Here is a 22,406-nt window from a genome sequence, read left to right as displayed (position 1 = left end):
GAGATAGGAACTGGCAATTAGCCGACAGCTGAGCGGCCAGCTCAGAGAAGGAAGGGCTGAGCACTGCCCTGAAATGGGGCCAAACTGCAGCTCCATGTGTCCATTCAGAACCGGAACTTCCGTTTGGCCCCAACCCCTCTCACCTCTGATTGGCTATGAGCCAATGGTGCCGCTGCTGTGCCTCAGCCAATCAGGAGGGAGAGTCCCGGGTGGCCAAGGGTTTTCTGGACATCACTGGACAGAGATGGGGCTCAGGTAAGTATTAGGGGGTGCTAGGAAGGCTGCTACAAACAGAAGGCTTTTTATCTTAATGCACAGAATGTCCACTGGTGACCTGCAATCGCTCCTCAGAGAGCCAGAATGGGTATCTGTCAATGTAAACAGACAGATCTCCGATCTGTCAGGGAAGTAGAAAGAGATCTGCTGTTCCTAGTAATCAGGAACAGCGATGTCTCTCTAGTCCCTGTCAGTCCCCTCCCCCCAAAGTTAGAAACACCTCCCTAGGGAACACTCACCCCCTAGTGTTAACCCCTTCCCTGCCAGCGACATTTATACAGTAATCATTTATAGCACTGATTGCTGTATAATGATGTATTTATATTGAACACATTTATATATTATCACATTTTAACAGCTTTTAACAGCGCAACACCATTCAATATAATTTTCTTTAGCCACGCATTAGCTAATAGGTGTCTGCAGCCGTTAACTATCCCACACACCAAGTGATAGCGTGGGAGCACTCATTTACAATTACAGTGCCTTGAAAAAGTATTCATACCCCTTGACATTTTCCACCTTTTGTCATGTTATAACCAAAAACGTAAACGTATTTTATTGGGATTTTATGTGATAGACCAACACAAAGTGGGACATAATTGTGAAGTGGTAGGAAAATGATAAATGGTTTTCAATTTTTTTTTTCTTACAAATAAATACCTGAAAAGTGTGGCGTGCATTTGTATTCAGTCCCCTTTACTCTGATACCCCTAACTAAAATCTAGTGGAACCAATTGCCCTCAGAAGTCACCTAATTATTAAATAGAGTCAACCTGTGTGTAATTTAATCTCAGTATAAATACAGCTGTTCTGTGAAGCCCTCAGACATTTGTCAGAGAACCTTAGTGAACAAATAGCATCATGAAGGCCAAGGAACACACCAGACAGGTCATGGATAAAGTTTAAAGCAGGGTTAGGTTATAAAAACATCCCAAGCTTTGAACATCTCACGGAGCACTGTTCAATCCATCATCCGAAAATGGAAAGAGTATGGCACAACTGCAATCCTACCAAGACATGGCCGTCCACCTAAACTGACAGGCCGGGCAAGGAGAGCATTAATCAGAGAAGAATCCAAGAGATCCATGATAACTCTGGAGGAGCTGCAGAGATCCACAGCTCAGGTGGAAGAATCTGTCCACAGGACAACTATTAGTTGTACACTACACAAATCTGGTCTTTATGGAAGAGTGGCAAGAAGAAAGCCATTGTTGAAAGAAATCCATTAGAAGTCCCATTTGCAGTTTGTGAGAAGCCATGTGGGGGACACAGCAAACATGTGGTAGAAGGTGCTCTGGTCAGATGAGACCAAAATTAAACTTTTTGGCATAAAAAACAAAACAATGCGTGTGGCAGAAAACTAACAGTGCACATCACTCTGAGCAAACCATCCCCACCGTGAAACATGATGGTGTCAGCATCATGTTGTGGGGATGCTGGGGACAGGGAAGCTGGTCAGAGTTGATGGGAAGATGGATGGAGCCAAATACAGGGCAATCTTACAAGAAAACCTGTAATGCCCTGTACACACGGTTGGATTTTCAGACGGAAAATGTTTGATGGGAGCTTGCTGTCGGAAATTCCGACCGTGTGTAGGCTCCATCGGATATTTTCCATCGGAATTTCTGTCACACAAAATTTGAGATCTGGATCTCAAATTTTCCGCCAACAAAATCTGTTGTCGTAAATTCTGATCGTGTGTAGACAATTCCGACGCACAAAGTTCCACGCATGCTCGGAATCAAGCATAAGAGCCGCACTGGCTATTGATCTTCATTTCAATTGGCTCGTCGTACGTGATGTACGTCACCACGTTCTTGACGTTCGGAATTTCCAACAAGATTTGCGTGAACGTGTGTATGCAGGACAAGTTTGAGCCAACATCCGCCGGAAAAAGTCCATGGATTTTGTTGTCGGAATGTCCGATCATGTGTACGGGGCATTAGAGTCTGCAAAAGATTTGAGACCGGGGCAGAGGTTCACCTTGCAGCAGGACAACGACCCTAAACATACAGCCAGAGCTACAATGGAATGGTTTAGATTAAAGCATATTCATGTGTTAGAATGGCCCAGTCAAAGTCCAGACCTAAATCTAATTCAGAATCTGTGGCAAGACTACTTGAATATTGCTGTTCACAGACGCTCTCCATCCAGTCTGACAGAGCTTGAGCTATTTTGCAACGAAGAATGGGCTAAAATGTTACTCTCTAGATGTGCAAAGCTGGTAGAGACAACCCCAAAAAGACTTGCAGCTGTAATTGCAGCGAAAGGTGGTTTTATAAAGTGTTGATTCAGGGGGGCTGAATACAAATGCCCCCCACACTTTTCACATATTTATTTGTAAAAAAATTTGAAAACCATTTATCATTTTCCTTCCACTTCACAATTATGTGCCACTTTGTGTTGGTCTATCACATAAAATCCCAATAAAATACATTTACGTTTTTGGTTGTAACATGAAAAAATGTGGAAAATTTTAAGGGGTATGAATACTTTTTAAAGGCACCGTATGACTGCACTTGCAAAGTGCAGAGTCTATTGCACCTTTTTGTTTCCTTATTAATGTGGATTATATAGTCTGAATTACATTTTTTGCGCTTAAAAATTTTAGTAGGTAAAATGACTGATCCTTTAAAATAATAGGCACTCTTTGGCTAACAGCAAATTTTAAACAACGCAAAGTGCCTTTAGTTCTGTATATTTATTGGAACTCAAAGCTGTTAATTGTTATCAGTGGATCATTTATAAAATGGGGACTTATTTTAGGTTTACTGTCCCTTGTAATTGTAAAGTTTGCCTACATAAACAAAGAACAGGCAGACTATTAGAGGAATGTAGTATAGTATGGTGACCAGCAGGCACAGTTCAGTGATTACTCTGTGCGGGCCAATCACTAGTCAGCAGAAAACCAATTAAGTTCCATTGCACTCTGCCCATCAAATAAAGCAAGTGATGCTGAAATAAAGGGGCAACCATAAAGCTCGATCTTTAAAACTGACAACCCATTTCTTTAGTTGTTTTGTTTTTCAATTTAGAATTTGTCTTTTTTTTTTTTTAAACTAGTTTTCCTAACCTTTTACCCATAAAATAATTAATTTTCAGGAAGTGGTTCATAACCATTTTGAAGTAGATTTAAAGTTAACTAATAACTTAAGGTCTGCTTACTTTTGGGTAAGGTTCCCAATTAGTACCTCTGCCTTACACTGAGTCTCAGGGAAGAAGTGGATGTGCAGACACTGGCTCAGTGCAATTACATTGTCTTTCTCTTCTCAACTGTTGAGATATCAACTACATAGGAGCACTGATTTAACAAACTTCAAATAACACTTAAAGCAAAATCCATAATGTACCTTTAAACAGATTGTTTGGGCCAATCTGGCTCAAATCAATTATTTCCTGCAAGGACACCTGTTAGTGCAGTAAATAGTTTGTTTTGGGCCAGTTTGGCCCAAACAAACTATTTTAGGGTCATTAGTCATGGACTTAGGCTTTAACCACTTGACGACCGCCCACCCACAATGTACTGTGGACTGGTGGCCCACACAGGCAAAGCAATGTACTGGTTTGCCGTTACCTGTTTCCGGCTATAGGGCGCCCTGCCGACACCCGCTCTGATTGTACTGTCAGCAGGTCCCAGCTAATGATTCATGGTCGAGACCTGCTGATCAGCTGTGTCCAATCACAGCCCAGAGCCTTGTGTTGACAATGCAGAGCCCTGCCCACCATCACAGGCACCAGTTCATGCACCTTGGCTCCAATAACTTGCAGAATCTCAAAGAGAAGAGGGGTTAAGGCAAGGGACACTCCAAAATGCTTGCACACAAACAAAAGGACACTCTCTTTTCTAGGCTCACACTCCAGGGTTCTGCTGAGGAAAGGGGAATGGCCTGCATTCTGAGACCCTGTGGGATCCATTTCAGTCCAAGCCAACTGTGACACTTATATCTCAAAAGCACACAGTCACCAAGAATCAGTTCAGGGTCATTACAAGTCCCTAGAACAGCTGCACGTCTTCCAGCTTCGTCTGGACACGGTCCAGTGAGGGAGACAATCTTCTCCAGACTCGATCCCTTATTGTAAAATCCCACAGCCAGCATCTCAGGAGATCACTTCAGGCCCTCAGGCCCAACAGCTACAGTACAAAGTCTACAGGTTACCTCAGAGCGGCAGTAGCCCCCCTAAGTCTTGGAACCCTCTTTCAGAGAGAGAACAATCCCTCCACAGTTTCAGACTATTTGTCACTTCCACAGCCGCCTTCTGGACACTTCTCTCCAGGGATTGGCTAGGCCATGATAAATATTCAGGCTAAATCTTGCTTCCTTTTTTTCTCAGCACCTACTGTATATCTCCTGTATTCATTTTTCACTTCCTCCTCCCTGGCTGTGGCCCATCGCATCATTTCCTGTTTGCAATGCCTTCTAGGAAGGGGCAGCAACTTCCTCTGACACTGCAGTTGCTATGGAAACCTGACCGGAAACCTATTACACTGCTTGTGCTGTACTGAGCATGTGCGAGATCTGCAAGGATGAGATCCAGGAAGAAATACAGTCTGGCTTCAGATGCCCATGCTTAAGATGGCCACGGCCTGCTGTAAGTTTATAAAAAAACAAACTACTGCTATAAACTAACAAAATAGACCTTAGTTTACAGACTAACTTTTCTAGAATACATTAAGCTTGTGTATTATAGGGGTATTTTTATTTAAAAAGTATCATTTCAGCCGGAACACCACTTTAAAATCTCACCCCCACATACCCACACGCAGAAACATAAATGCAAGCATTGGGGGTGCCTACGCATGAAAACCTCAATTGTGCTACACATGTTACATATCACCATGCACACCGGAGTGAGAGCAATAATTCTAGGTAGACATGTGCAATTACTTTTGTTCCGAATTCGTCTTTTAACGAATTTCAACAAATTCGTTAATTTGGAAATATCCGAATTAACGAAAGCCCATTTAACAAATTTTTACGAATATTCGTAAATTGGAATATTCGAAAATTTGTAAATTCGTACATTCGCATGTTCGTACATTCGCATGTTCGTACATTCGTAAATTTGTGCTTTCATAAATGCATACAGTCATACATTCGTAAATGTGTGCATTCGTAAATTCGTACATTCGTAAATTTGTGCATTCATAAATGTGTACATTCGTAAATTTGTACATTAATAAATTAGTAAATTCATAAATTAGTGAATTCATAAATTTGTAAATTCGGAAATTTGGAAATCTGAAATAATAATTAACTAAAAATAACTTAACTATTACTAACTATTAAATTATAGGTATTGTAATTTCCTTTCAAATTTGGCTGTTAGTGAATGTAACGCATACAAATTTATCCAAAGTTACAAATTATCCGAAATAACGAATGCCATATCCAAACTAATGGAACGTAATGAATTAATAATAATAAATAACAATAATAATAATAAAAACTTTTTATTATTATTATTTATTATTAATTTGTTCCGTTCCATTTGTTTAGATGCAGCATTTGTTATTTCGGATAATTGGTAACTTCGGATAAATTCGTATTTGTTACGTTCACTAACAGCCAAATTTGAAAGGAAATTACAATACCTATAATTTAATAGTTAGTTACTAGTTCAGATTTTTGAATTTTTGGGTTTTTGGATTTTCAAATTTAGAATTTACAAATTTCCGAATTTTCTAATTTACAAATGTACGAATTTACTAATTTACGAATTTACGAATGTATGAATTTACGAATGTGCGAATGTACGAATTTACGAATGTACGAATGTGCGAATGTACGAATTTACGAATGTACAAATGTACGAATGTGCGAATGTACGAATTTAAGAATGTACGAATGTACGAATGTACAAATTTACGAATGTACAAATTTACGAATTGCAATCATAACGAATGACCCGAAAAATGAAAAAAAAAAATAAACGAATGAAATGAAAACGAAAACTAACAAATTTTTTGGCAGTGCACATGTCTAATTCTAGGTACAATATTCATGGTTAACTAGATGGATGACTAGACTAGATGGATGACTAGATCGTAATATATTGCATTTGTGTGCCCTAAAATTAAAATTAACATTAGCTTATTTTTTACTGAAATTCTGTATTTCATATACCATTGTGGAAATGGAACAATTGCTATTTTATTCTCCAGGGTGTCTGCTTTCAGAACAATTGCTATTTTATTCTCCAGGGTGTCTGCTTTCAGAAAATATATGATAATTGGGAGCTGAACTAATCTTTAGGCACAAAATTACAAGTTTGCAAAAAATGCAAAAACGGCTATGGCAGGGAAAGGGTTAAAGGAATAACCCTTCACTTTTTGATTTTGCCTTTAGTGCAGGAACTGAAGTTAGATCTCCCCAATGTGCCCCTTTAAATCTAAATGAGACTAATGCTAACCAAACACGTGACATGGACATTCATTGTACTGTTCATTTAAGCACAAGAGACTCCATTTTGTTCACGCTGTTGAAATGTGTTCTGTAACCTTCACCTAACACACAGACACATCTTCTGCTAGAAGCTCTCTCTCTACCTCTACTCCCCCCTCCCTTCTCAAGGTTTTACTTTTGCAATTGTTCTATTCACTAGCTTTTAATAATATATTCCTATTTGTTAGCTTTTAATAACATATTTCTAATTGTTAGTTTTTAATAACATCTCACACCACCCCTTTCTTATCTATGTATAAAATAACATGTAATAGTAAACTTTGGCTCTGAATGGACATTTTACACACAGTGATCGCGTCCTGTGAATCTGTTCCTGCAGCTTCTGTTTTTAGAGTCCCAATCAGAAATAATTCCATAACACGTGTAAAGTAGGAAAAATACAATCTTCGCCTTTAAATTTGCCTTTTTTAACCACATTTGTGAAACATTAACAGTACCCGTCCTCTCTCACCATCCTTTCAAGTAACAGATTTTATTTATTTTTTTATCATACAAGGTATACACAATTAAGCTACAAATGAATATTGACATTCTGTTGTAGTGGACAAAATGACTTTAGTAGCAATGTTGCAATTCTATTAAGACAAGCCAGAACGGCATGCGGCTCCCCTGCTCTCCCATACACACCAAGTAATTGCTTTCTAAACTGCACACAGAATACAATTTAACAAGGCAGACTGAATATTTTTTTTGTCCATTTTTCAAGTGTTGTCCTGCTTATTCACTTTCTAGATGGTGCAAACTTTTATTTCATCATCGCCTCACTCAAGCTGTTTAGCAGTTGTCACACGGCTCTGCAATTCTGTTGGGACTGCATTATACTACGATTATATCTCTGGAACTATTGTAAACTATGCAAAGGGGAAACAGACCATCCCAGTAAGGTTTTATGACACTCTACTGAGAATAAAATATTGAACTATTGGCGACTCTCTATGTACAGTACTTTTTGTAGCTGCAAATGATGGAGTGCCAATTCTAAAATGTGGTGAATCTAAGCTGGAATATGAATGAGCCACCAACAGAGAGGTTGAACAGTGTACCAGTGGTGGCCACCATGAGATCTATTGACATTAAAAAATAAATAAAAAGACCAATAGCAGGCATGTGTTCATTAAAAAATTATTAAAAATATTAAAATTGCTCCCTAATGAAGAATTATTGCTTGCTTTTTGTACGGGATGGGCTAGCACAGTGGTCTCCAAACTGGTGCCCTTTGCTTGTCTTTATTCAGCCCTTGGGGCACTATTCTCCCACTAATACAAGGCAATAGCCCTCCCACTGACACCAATGAGGCACCATTCCTCCCACTGACAAAAAAGAATGAGGGACTATTCCTTCCACTGACACCAACAATGAGGCACCATTCATTCCACTGACATCAAGAGTGAGGCACTGTTCACACTGCTGACATCAACAGTGGGGCGTAACCCCTACCACCGACACCAATGATGGGGCTCCATTCCCCCCACTGATACCAACAACGAGGCACCATCACTCCCACTGACAAAAAAGAATAAGGGACTATTCCTTCCACTGACACCAACAATGAGGCACCATTCATTCCACTGACATCAAGAGTGAGGGACTGTTCACACTGCTGACATCAACAGTGGGGCGTAACCCCTACCACTGACACCAATGATGGGGCTCCATTCCCCCCACTAATACCAACAACAAGGCACTTTTCCTTCCACTGACACCAACAGTTGAGCACTCTTCCTTCCCCTGGTATCAACAATGGGGCACTATTCCTCAAACTGACACCAATGATGGGGCACTATCCAGTGGTGGCCCATCCATTAGGGGCGAACGGGCGCTGTCCCCCCCCCACTGTCCATGCCATGTTGCACTGTTCCTTCTCTTACTGACCATGTCATTTTGTAGTGTATTATTTTTCTTTTTACTCCCACTAACAACCAAGCCTAAGGCATTGTTTATTCCCACTAACACTGAGGCATTTTCTCCTCCAATGGCCACAGTCTGCCCCCTCCCCCCCAAGTATAAAAGACATTAAACTGGATCTTTGTTTAGAAGGTTTGGAGACCCTTGTGCTAGCACATATTAATACTTCCATTACTCCAAAGTCCATGCTCTTACTCCGAACTGATTCCAGTTGTGACTGCCAAAAGTCTGCCAAAGCCACTCTGCATGCTCTTCTTGTTACTGCCCCTCTTGATGATGTTCTCATGCTTATACTGTAATCAGTTCAAGAAAAAATACCAGGCTTTGAGGAAGGGTTGTGCCCACTAGTAGGACTGTCTGCCCACTTTCGAGCACAGGACTGGACAATCCCAAGAATCAAAAGATTGGTACATTTTTCATTGATCTGAGGAGAGGCAATTTTATTTATTTTTAATATGTCTGGAGTTAGTCTTTAAAGGGTTTGTAAGACAAGTAAAAAGGCGCAAAGCACAATTACCTTCAATGAAAAACTGATTAGTCCAAAAACTTAAAATAGACTGGAAAGATGCATGTAAATGTTCATGCACATATGTTGGGAGAATATAAATGGAGGTCAGTCAGGGCAGCCACCAAAGGAGCCAAAAGCGGGATCCAGCAAGCTAAAACAACAACAAGGAGAGGGGCGCCTCTGAATATATATCATAAACACATTTTATTAAAACAGCAATATCCACTCACATAAAAGTTGGAGAAGTTGCATTCAGGTCAGTTGGCTGAGCTTGAAGAGATGCAGTGGAACTACAGGTCACAGCGGTTCCTGCAGGGCATGTGAAGTCCAGGGAGGAAGGATGAGCTGGTACAGCCAGATGCAATCTCTTGTGGTTATCAGTCCAATGCATATCCTGTTGTATTAGGAGCCTGGTGGTGTCCTGGATGTCAGGATAAGGGTTCCAAGTAGTAAAAAACAGGGGAGGGGGGGACGCCAGAGCAACCGTTCGGCCGCCCTGCCGCTCACCGCTATGTAATAAAAGCCTCTAAGCTGGAACATGGCCGGCCGTGTGGAAGATCACAACGTTTCTTGGGGAGCAAACAGAGCGTGGCGCCCGGTGATGATGTCACATGTATGCGACGCGTTTCAGAATCAACTTGCCATTGGTGGAAGAATAGCTGCATTCTTTTATCAAGCAAGATCAAGCAAGGCTTTTATTACATAGCGGTGAGCGGCAGGGCGGCTGAACGGTTGCTCTGGCGTCCCCCCCTCCCCTGTTTTTTACTACTTGGAACCCTTATCCTGACATCCAGGACACCACCAGGCTCCTAATACAGCAGGATATGCGTTGGACTGATAACCGTAAGAGATTGCATCTGGCTGTACCAGCTCATCCTTCCTCCCTGGACTTCACATGCCCTGCAGGAACCGCTGTGACCTGTAGTTCCACTGCATCTCTTCAAGCTCAGCCAACTGACCTGAATGCAACTTCTCCAACTTTTATGTGAGTGGATATTGCTGTTTTAATAAAATGTGTTTATGATATATATTCAGAGGCGCCCCTCTCCTTGTTGTTTTTAAAGGGTTTGTACACCTTTACCAAAAAGACATTAATGTAGTCAGGCAGGCCGGGTCAGCAACATGTCTTGACAGCAAGGTACAAAGTTAGAATTCAGAAGAGTGGTAGGAGACAGGCAAGGTCATACACAGACAAGCAGAGTAATGCAGAATCTTCAGACAAAGAGAGTAATCCAGGAATGAGGCAAAGTTAAAAAGTCCAGAAGTTTAGTAGCATAGCACACACCCAGGGAAACAGATCCAGCAAACGGGCACAGTGTACAGGAAGTCCTGCAAATTAAGCTTAGCTGATTGTGGATTGACTGCAGCTAGAAGGCACGTGGAGCTATAGAGTTCATGGAGCAGATGTACTAAGCAGGATATGTGCTGCAGAGTCTCAGATTCCCCAGTGGCATATCGAACAGGGCCGCAGCAAAGAGGCCAAGGAACCTAAGTTCAAACACAGCCACATAATAGCAGGTAAGTGGCACCTGTAGATAAAAATAAACTGTGCAGCTTGGACCAAAGTTAAATAATGCCCTTCCTATAGGTGTAGACCATCTACAGCAGGGGTCTCAAACTGGCGGCCCTCCAGCTGTTGCAAAACTACAAGTCCCATCATGCCTGTGGGAGTCATGCTTGTAACTGTCAGATTGCAATGCCTCATGGGACTTGTAGTTTCGCAACAGCTGGAGGGCAACCAGTTTGAGACTTCTGATCTACAGTATCTCAAAAAAGTGGGTACACCCCTCACATTTTTGTAAATATTTTATTATATCTTTTCATGTGACAACACTGAAGAAATGACGCTTTGCCACAATGTAAAGTAGTGAGTGTACAGCTTATATAACAGTGAAAATTTGTTGTCCCCTCAAAATAACTCACAAAATAACACACAGCCCTTAATGTCTAAACCGCTGGCAACAAAAGTGAATACACCCCTAAGTGAAAATCTCCAAATTGGGCCCAAAGTGTCAATATTTTGTGTGGCCACCATTATTTTCCAGCACTGCCTTAACCCTCTTGGGCATGGCGTTCACCAGAGCTTCACAGGTTGCAACTAGTGTCCTCCTCCACTCCTCCATGACAACATCACAGAGCTGGTGGATGTTAGAGACCTTGCATTCCTCCACCTTCCATTTGAGGATGCCCCACAGATGCTCAATAGGGTTTAGGTCTGGAGAAAAGCTTGGCCAGTCCATCACCTTTACCCTCAGCTTCTTTAGCAATGCAGTGGTCATCTCGGAGGTGTGTTTGGGGTTGTCTTTAAATTGGAATACTGCCCTGCGGCAGTATTCTCTGAAGGGAGGGGATCATGCTTGGCTTCAGTATGTCACAGTACATGTTGGCATTCATGGTTCCCTCAATGAACTGCAGCTACTCAGTGCAGGCAGCACTCATGCAGCCCCAGACAACGACACTCCCACCACCATGCTTGACTGTAGGCAAGACACACTTGTCTTTGTACTCCTCATCTGGTTGCCGCCACACATGCTTGACACCATCTGAACCAAATAAGTTTATCTTGGTCTCACCAGACCACAGGACATGGTTCCAGTAATCCACATCCTTAGTCTGCTTGTATTCAGTAAACTGTTTGCAGGCTTTCTTGTAGTTCATCTTTAGAAGAGGCTTCCTTCTGGGATGACAGCCATGCAGACCAATTTGATGCAGTGTGTGGCATATGGTCTGAGCACTGACAGGCTGACCCCCCACCCCTTCAACCTCTGCAGCAATGCTAGTAGCACTCATACTATTTCCCAAAGACAACCTCTGGATAGGATGCTGAGCGTGTGCACTCAACTTCTTTGGTTGACCATGGCGAGACCTGTTCTGAGTGGAACCTGTCCTGTTAAACCGCTGTATGGTCTTGGCCACCATGCTGCAACTAAGTTTCAGGTTCTTGGCAACCTTCTTATAGTCTAGGCCATCTTTATGTAGCGCAAAAATTTTTTCTTTCAGAACCTCAGAGAGTAATTTGCCATGAGGTGCCATGTTGATCCTTCAGTGACCAGTATGAGAGAGTGAGAGCGATAACACCAGATTTAACACACCTGCTCCCTATTCACACCTGAGACCTTGTAACACTAACGAGTCGCATGAAACCAGGGAGGGAAAATGTCTAATTGGGCCCAAATGGGATATTTTTACTTAGGGGTGTACTCACTTTTGTTGCCAGTGGTTTAGACATTAATGGCTGTGTGTTGAGTTATTTTGAGAGGACAGCAAATTTACACTGTTATACAAGCTGTACACTCCCTACTTTGTAGCAAAGTGTCATTTTTTCAGTGTTGTCACATGAAAAGATATAATAAAATATTTACAAAAATGTGAGGGGTGTACTCACTTTTGTGAGATACCGTATGTACCTCCCAAAGCCAAGCTAAAAAAAAAATATGCTGACTGTGAAGCCACAGCTGGGCGCCCACAGTCAGAATGCAGGTGCCGTGGAAAAGAGGGGGAGAGGAGCGGGGCTTCGTTCGCCCGCATCACTGGACCGTGGGACAGCTGAGTGTCCGATTATTAAAAGTCAGCAGCTACACTTTTTGTAGCTGCTGACATTTATATGGGTGGAACTCCGCTTGAAAGCCATGCAACCCTCTGGGTTAAACAGCTTTGTGCTGTTGTAGATCATTTGTACCAAGTTAACCGTTGTGGTTAAGTACAAATGGAAGCACAAATTTCACCTTCAAGGTTGAAACACATTACAATATTTAGTGACCTTTAGATATCTCTTTTTATTGAGCGAAGAGAGCCCAGGAGCACTGGGAGCAACGCTGCTTCTTTTGTGCCTTTTAAATTTGTAGATTGCTTTTTTTTTGTATACCCGGAAGACAGAATGCCAGAAAGGTTCATTTTTTGTGCAGCTCCACCAGATGTGGACTTTATGTGCTTTTTTAATGAATATTGGGAGAATAAAAATAAGAATCTAACTGAAATATCTTTACCTATATGTTGAATACTTACTAATAGCACCTGCAAAGTCCCATAGTCCTCCTCTTACTTTGACGTATTTTTGAAACATTAGGGATGTGGTGTAGTCATTCTGTCAGCCAGTCCCTTATCTGATTCTGAGAGTTCATAACAACTCCTCTAACTTACTATCCTTGCTGTCCAGTTTTAGTAATCTCTGCTGCTTTCAGTTACTCTGTACTGCCAGTCACGGAATTGATATCTTTGAAATGTTAACGTAGGTTACATTTATGCTTGAATCAACTTTAAAAGTATCACCCTACAATTTACTTACCCCCCCATATAATAAACAAAATATTTTAGTTTTTTTTCATTGGCCTATTATTATACATTACCAGCCCTTACCAGTACTTTAGTGGACCCATTCCAACTGTTCTAGGTGTCCTTCCTCCTCCATATGCCAATGTAAGTGGAATTTTTTTTATGTCTAATGATGGATGTGAGTAACCTTGGGAATTTATGGCAATGTAATTAATTCCCCAATATCTTGATGCCATAGAGTTGGGTTCCACAGCTTTCTGATGAAGCAGGCAGTATAGCCAAGTTCAACCAATAGAAAAAAATAATAAATACATAGAAAATCTTCATATACAGAACCCTATACCTACAGTTGATCCAGAGGAAGACAAAAAACAATCAAACAATAAAGCATGGTGCAATTTGCTCCAGTGGGGGGAAAAATCCTTACTAAATTCCAAAGGCAATACCCTGGCTTAACAGTACCTGCTTTTAATACCTATAAATCCAGTTATATTTTATGCATTTGGGAATACATCCAACTTTTTTTTTTAACATTCTACTGAACTGGGCAGAACTAGTTCCTGATGGAGTCTATTCCATATTTTCACAGAAAAGAAGCCTTTCTTTATGTGGAAGTTAAATCCTCCAGACATAAAGAGTGTCCCCATGTCTTTTGCAATAATCTTAAAATGAATAACTCTAAACTAGGTTCACTTTATGGAGCTGTCACATTCAGGGGTCAGAATCAGAGGCCAGTAGGTATAGCAGCAGAAGGGTTCACACAGAAACCAGCAGGATAAGTACACAAGCAGGTCCCCCTTGTGGGTGGGTGGACCAAAGGCTTGGGGTCTAAGCACGCACAGGCTTCACCAGAGCTCTTGATGATGGAGATGGGCTTCACAGCATGCTAGTGACAGGTTGCAGTCCTCAGAATCCCCCATCTTCGGGACACTCGCTAGCATCTCCTTTGGCTGATACCCATCCACTCACTCTCTAGCTTGAAGGGATAGTCCTCACAGGACAGGCCTCTTGACACAGATATGAACTCACAGTGCCCAGAAGCAGATCCTTCCAGGTGTGTCCCCTTTCCAGTCAGCTCTGTAGGAAATCGGGGTTGCAGCTTTATTCGACTCCAGCCCTCAGGTTGACTACCTGAGGTCAAATGGCAGCCTGTACCGAGAAGGGGCAGCCACCCCCTCCCTCCGGGACCCTGCTCTCCAGCCAAACACATGTTCCCTCTGCATATATACGGTCAACCAGCATACCCAGCATGCCTTGAGGTACTTTCCTCTGCCAATGGCCAGGGCTGTAACTATGCCTATGCTCCCATTTGTCAGGTTTCCTCCTACTGTCCAATATGCTTCATCCTATTGGACCAGTGTGAAACATGCAGATATCATGAGCAGCATCTGAGCACCGTGAGCAGACCCTATCAATGGATCACTGCTCCCTGTTAGGCAGAGAGCACCTATATTTATCTAGCAGCCTTCCTGGTAAGCAGAAAGACCCCAAAACTATAACCTCTTCTAGCACCTACCTGGGAGGGTGCTACACAGATACAAATAGCAACAGGAGCTCAAGAAAAATAATATTGGCTGTAGAGGAGCACAATAATCTGGTAAACCGGAACTGCATAGATAAATTTCAAAGGATTTCAAAGGTCACCAGAAACAGGATATAAGTTAGCATTGTCCAAGGGATCAGACAGAGAGATGTGTAGCATGTTAGGTGGCACAGTAGGATGAGCAACTGCCAAATACAATGGCTTTGGATCCTGACAGGGTAATTTAAGTATTTATCATTTGTGTTTCCATTGTAGGGTCAATATGTGAACCTGCTTGTCCAGACCTGGATTTGTACCTGGCACCTCTGCTGTGTCAGGAACTGTCTCATCTTGCTGAGCTACCTGGAAAGCTGGCTAGCTCCTGAGAAAATTAATTGAATGATCCTGTCTTGAACCTCCTCCTGTTAACTTCTTGATTTAAGCCATGTTTCTGCACTTTCTGTTTGTCAGATTATTGTGCTCTCTCCAGCCAGTTTTTCGCTCCCGTCTTCCCTGCTGCTGTCCATATTTTTTCCACCAGTAGTTATTGACCCTTGGCTTGTTCAAAGACAATGCTTCTGCCAGATCCCAACCTGCAACTATTCATTACTGACCTTTTGACTTGTTTACTGACTATGCTTCTGGTTTTTTTTTTTAAATCAAATAATTTTTATTTTTATTATTAAACATACATACAGATATGTCACATTAATCCATGAAGTATCAAAAATAGGAAAACACACAAAACAGATAAACCTTGTACCTCTCGGGCTAAAGTAGCTTAGCGTATAATAGACAAAGCATTATAGAAACATAGATACATTTTACACAACAAGTTGCTCACCGCTAATTTCAATCGTTAAACTATGGCAACTTCCTCTATACAGCATCAAGTTATGTTTCTATCATGCACTAATTTTGTCTCTTCTACTCCTCACTCCTCTACTTCTACTATTTGTTCCAGTCTATCTCTTCTACCTCACTCCTCTCCACTAGGTAAACCATCATATAGTTGATTACTAGGATCTATCCAACATGACCATATTTTACCAAACCATTGGGGTGTACCTCTATGCTTATATGTTAATTTTTCTCTTTTAAGTGTATAATTAAGTTTCTCAACCCTTTGTTTATGGGTTGGAGGATCAACAGATGACCATTTTTGTAAAATAACTTTACGTGCTAAATATAAGGATCTTATCCACATAATATGCATGTCTACTGGCAACGTTCCATCAGGAATTATTCCCAGTAGTGCAAGTTTAGGCATTCCTATTATCTCAGTAAAGCATAATAAGTTTAAGGTTAAAAATATATTTTCCCAATAACGATGAAGCTTTGGGCATCGCCAAAGCATGTGGATAAGAGAACCATTAAATAAAGAGCATCGCAGGTATAATGGTGTTGTATATTTTCCCCAAGCATAGAGTTTTTGTGGAGTATAATGAGCCCTATGTATAATAAAAAGCTGAGATAACCTTTGGAAGGGTGAGAGGGATGTCCTGGGAAGTGTTTCCAGGGCACATGTCCAGTCCTCCTCATCTAGATCCTCTGTGTCTCCTTGCCATCTTGTAAAACTATTTACATGTTTTTCAATGTTCTCTTTTTGTAAATTGGAATAAAGATCAACTATTAATCCTCATTTCATGCAAGAAATCTAAGTTGCCTTTGATAATATTTTAGAGTATTTATACTGTAGTTGGATTTTTGAGTTCTGAATCTGTAATGCATGGCGTATCTGAAGATATTGGTAGAAGTTTTTATTCGTTAACTGATAGTGGTCTTTTAATATATCAAAAGGAAGTAAAACATCCCCTTCATATAACTGATACAGAAATATTATACCCGCTTTTTTCCAATCCGAAAATTCTGAACGTTTATTCAGTTCATAAAGGTAATAGTTGTCCCATATAGGCATATGTTTCGTATAACCCTCATGATGAGCAATAATTCGGACTGCTCCCCATTAGGGATGAGCCGAACACCCCCCTGTTCGGTTCGCACCAGAACATGCGAACAGGAAAAAAGTTCGTTCGAACACACGAACACCGTTAAAGTCTATGGGACACGAACATGAATAATCAAAAGTGCTAATTTTAAAGGCTAATATGCAAGTTATTGTCATAAAAAGTGTTTGGGGATCCGGGTCCTGCCCCAGGGGACATGGATCAATGCAAAAAAAAGTTTTAAAAACGGCCGTTTTTTCAGGAGCAGTGATTTTAATAATGCTTAAAGTCAAACAATAAAAGTGTAATATCCCTTTAAATTTCGTACCTGGGGGGTGTCTATAGTATGCCTGTAAAGGGGCGCATGTTTCCTGTGTTTAGAACAGTCTGACAGCAAAATGACATTTTGAAGGAAAAAACTCATTTAAAACTACCCGCGGCTATTGCATTGCCGACAATACACATAGAAGTTCATTGATAAAAACGGCATGGGAATTCCCCAAAGGGGAACCCCGAACCAAAATTAAAAAAAAAAAATGACGTGGGAGTCCCCCTAAATTCCATACCAGGCCCTTCAGGTCTGGTATGGATATTAAGGGGAACCCCGGCCAAAATTAAAAAAAAAAAATGACGTGGGGTTCCCCCTAAATTCCATATCAGACCCTTCAGGTCTGGTATGGATTTTAAGGGGAACCCCGCGCCAAAAAAAAAAAAAAAAACGGCGTGGGGTCCCCCCAAAAATCCATACCAGACCCTTATCCGAGCACGCAACCTGGCAGGCCGCAGGAAAAGAGGGGGGGACGAGAGTGCGGCCCCCCCTCCCTCCTGAACCGTACCAGGCCACATGCCCTCAACATTGGGAGGGTGCTTTTGGGTAGCCCCCCAAAACACCTTGTCCCCATGTTGATGAGGACAAGGGCCTCATCCCCACAACCCTGGCCGGTGGTTGTGGGGGTCTGCGGGCGGGGGGCTTATTGGAATCTGGAAGCCCCCTTTAACAAGGTGACCCCCAGATCCCGGCCCCCCCCTGTGTGAAATGGTAAGGGGGTACATAAGTACCCCTACCATTTCACGAAAAAAGTGTCAAAAATGTTAAAAATGACAAGAGACAGTTTTTGACAATTCCTTTATTTAAATGCTTCTTCTTTCTTCCTTCATCTTCTGGTTCTTCTGGCTCTTCTGGTTCTTCCTCCGGCGTTCTCGTCCAGCATCTCCTCCGCGGCGTCTTCTATCTTCTTCTCCTCGGGCCGCTCCGCACCCATGGCATGGGGGGGAGGCTCCCGCTCTTCTCTTCTTCTTTTCTTCTCTTCTTCTCTTCTTCATTTTCTTCTCCGGGCCGCTCCGCAATCCATGCTGGCATGGAGGGAGGCTCCCGCTGTGTGACGGCGCTCCTCGTCTGACAGTTCTTAAATAACGGGGGGCGGGGCCACCCGGTGACCCCGCCCCCCTCTGACGCACGGGACATGACGGGACTTCCCTGTGGCATTCCCCGTGACGTCACAGGGAAGTCCCGTCAAGTCACCGTGCGTCAGAGGGGGGCGGGGTCACCGGGTGGCCCCGCCCCCCGTTATTTAAGAACTGTCAGACGAGGAGCGCCGTCACACAGCGGGAGCCTCCCTCCATGCCAGCATGGATTGCGGAGCGGCCCGGAGAAGAAAATGAAGAAGAGAAGAAGAGAAGAAGAGAAGAAGAGAAGAAAAGAAGAAGAGAAGAAGAAGAGAAGAGCGGGAGCCTCCCCCCAATGCCATGGGTGCGGAGCGGCCCGAGGAGAAGGAGATAGAAGACGCCGCGGAGGAGATGCTGGACGAGAACGCCGGAGGAAGAACCAGAAGAGCCAGAAGAACCAGAAGAACCAGAAGATGAAGGAAGATAGAAGAAAGAAGAAGCATTTAAATAAAGGAATTGTCAAAAACTGTCTCTTGTCATTTTTAACATTTTTGACAGTTTTTTAGTGAAATGGTAGGGGTAAGAACCCCCTTACCATTTCACACAGGGGGGGGGCCGGGATCTGGGGGTCCCCTTGTTAAAGGGGGCTTCCAGATTCCGATAAGCCCCCCGCCCGCAGACCCCCACAACCACCGGCCAGGGTTGTGGGGATGAGGCCCTTGTCCTCATCAACATGGGGACAAGGTGTTTTGAGGGGCTACCCCAAAGCACCCTCCCAATGTTGAGGGCATGTGGCCTGGTACGGTTCAGGAGGGGGGGGGCCGCACTCTCGTCCCCCCCCTTTTTCCTGCGGCCTGCCAGGTTGCGTGCTCGGATAAGGGTCTGGTATGGATTTTTGGGGGGACCCCACGCCGTTTTTTTTTTTTTTTTTGGCGCGGGGTTCCCCTTAAAATCCATACCAGACCTGAAGGGTCTGGTATGGAATTTAGGGGGAACCCCACGTCATTTTTTTTTTTAAATTTTGGCCGGGGTTCCCCTTAATATCCATATCAGACCTGAAGGGCCTGGTATGGAATTTAGGGGGACTCCCACGTCATTTTTTTTTTTTCATTTTGGTTCGGGGTTCCCCTTTGGGGAATTCCCATGCCGTTTTTATCAATGAACTTCTATGTGTATTGTCGGCAATGCAATAGCCGCGGGTAGTTTTAAATGAGTTTTTTCCTTCAAAATGTCATTTTGCTGTCAGACTATTCTAAACACAGGAAACATGCGCCCCTTTACAGGCATACTATAGACACCCCCCAGGTACGAAATTTAAAGGGATATTACACTTTTATTGATTGACTTTAAGCATTATTAAAATCACTGCTCCTGAAAAAACGGCCGTTTTTAAAACTTTTTTTTGCATTGATCCATGTCCCCTGGGGCAGGACCCAGGTCCCCAAACACTTTTTATGACAATAACTTGCATATTAGCCTTTAAAATTAGCACTTTTGATTTCTCCCATAGACTTTTAAAGGGTGTTCCGCGGCATTCGAATTTGCCGCGAACACCCCAAATTGTTCGCTGTTCGGCGAACTTGCGAACAGCCAATGTTCGAGTCGAACATGAGTTCGACTCGAACTCGAAGCTCATCCCTACTCCCCATACCTTATGAATCAAATAAAAAGTAGGAAATTTTCTTTTATTATAAAAGTGGCTAGCTACTATTAGTTGAACTAAAGGGTGTTTTTTAAGTTGTGATATTATTATCTTCTGTGCAGGATCCTACATGTCCACTACCTCCCAGCCATGCCAGTGTTGTAGTTGTGATGCAATAAAATATAATCTTGGATTGGGTATCTCAACTCCCCCCTTATCTATTGGCTGTTGTAATCTTTCTAATCTAATTCCAGGTTTTCCACCCCTCCACACAAAGTCCCTAAAAACTATTCTTTTGTTTGATCCCTACTTACTTATCCACTACTGGACCCCAGCTTGATCACCTCCTGGTGGGGCGATCTTGAGAGCTGCGACACCTCAACCATTAGAAATTCTGGTGAACACCTGCGTCATTCACCAGGGTGACTGCCTGTGTACCTATTCTGCTGGTTGGTGGTAGACATGTGCGGTTTGTTTTGTTCCGTATTAGAAAACAAATCTGAAATAGTGAAAAAAATTTAGACGAAATTTGAATTCGAATCGTTTTCGAATACTTTTCTAATTCGAAAAGTTTTAGAATTCAAAAAGTTTTCGAATTCAAATAGTTTTCAAACTGGAATTCGAAAAGTTTTCGAATTCAAATAGTTTTCCAATTTCCAAAGAGAATAAAATAGAATAGAAAATAAAGGGATAGAATAGAAAAACAAATAATAGACTAGAAAAGAATATAAAAGAAAATAAAAGAAGGGTAAAACAGAACAAAATAGAATAGAAAAGAACAGAATAGACTAGAATATAATAGAAACAAATAGAAGTGAGTAGAATAACATAGAAAGAATATAACCATCTTCTGAAATTCGAATTTCAAATAGAATAAATTTGAATTCAAATACATAAGAAAAGAATAATATATGAAAAAATAGAAAAAAAAAAGAATAGCATAGAAAAGACTATAATAGAATAGAAAAGAATAGAATTAAAAAAAAAAAAAACAATAGAATAGAATAGAATAGAATAGAAAGACTATAACCATTTCCCAAAATTCAAATAGACCAAATTGGAATTTGAATAGAATATAAAAGAATAATTAGACTAGAATAGAAAATAAAAAGATAGTATTGCAAAAACAACAGAATAGAATAAAATGAAGATAACCATCTTCCAAAACTTTAATTTTGAATAGAATACATTTGAAAAGAAAATAGAATAGAAAAGAATAGAAAATAAAATAATAGAATGTAATAGAAAAGAATAGAATTGAATAAATAAATTTAAAAAAAGAGTATAATTTAAAAAAACAATAGAATAGATTAGAATAGAAAACATATAACCATTTCCCAAAATTCAAATAGAATCAATTTTAATTTGAATGGAATAGAAAAGAATAGATTAGAATAGGAAGATGGTTATATTCATTCTATTCTATTCTGTTGTTTTTTTCCATGCTATTGTTTTATTTTCTATGGTATTCTACTCTATTCTTTTCTATTCTAATCAAATTTGTATTGATCCTTTTTGAATTTTGGAAAACGGTTATATTATTTCTATTCTATTCTATTGTTTGTTTAATTCTATTCTTTTCTATTCTATTAAAATTTCAGAAGATGGTTATAATCTTTCTATTTTATTCTATTCTGTTTTATTCTATTCAAATTTCATTCAATTCTGTTCTTTTATTTTCTATCCTATTTTGTTCTGTTTTACTCTATTATATTATACTCTTTTATTTTCGGTCATATTCTTTTCTATTCTATTCTCTTTTTTTCTATTCTATTCCTTTTCTTTTCTATTTAATTCTCTTTGAAAATTGGAAAACTATTCAAATTTGAAAACTTTTCGAATTGGAAGACTCTTCAAATTCGAAAACTATTCCAGAACTTTTCGAATCGATCCGAATTTGATTTGAAACTAATCAAAACTAGTTTCGATTTAAAACTAATTCCAAAAAAGAAATTAAATGAATGAAACATATTTAACTAAACAAATTGATGTAAACAACGAAACAAAACTAATTTTTTTTGTTCTGCACATGTCTAGTCGGTGGTAGTTCGGCTACTGCTATAGGACCTGGTCTTCGAGCCTGACCCCTGCTACTCCTGGGCTCTGTATGTGCTTTCTTGATGAAAACGGTGAGAATAAAAATATGATTTTAACTGAAATATCTTAACCATCTCCCACCTGGCCACTGCACATTTACGGCCGGGTGGGCGATTCCTCCTTCTGAGTGGACATCTCTCAGAGGGAGGGGGATCGCGCACGTGCGATACACTCGTGTCACCTGGACACGGCGAATCTCCGATTGGCATGACGGCTGTGCCCAATCACAGCCGTCATGTGATGTTAATAGAGAGCCGGTTGCTAGGCGATTGGATCTCCTCTCCTCACACGGAAGTTGTCAATGAGGAGAGGAGAGCGAATCGCTAAAACAAGCTGGTGATCAGTGAGTATGAGCTGTTTTTTACAACTTTTTACACACTAATCA

The sequence above is a fragment of the Aquarana catesbeiana genome, linkage group LG01 (genome assembly GCF_042186555.1).
Source record: "Aquarana catesbeiana isolate 2022-GZ linkage group LG01, ASM4218655v1, whole genome shotgun sequence".
NCBI classification, from domain to species: domain Eukaryota; kingdom Metazoa; phylum Chordata; class Amphibia; order Anura; family Ranidae; genus Aquarana; species Aquarana catesbeiana.
The sequence above is the reverse complement of the archived record's forward strand: the minus strand, read 5'-3'. Positions refer to the sequence as shown.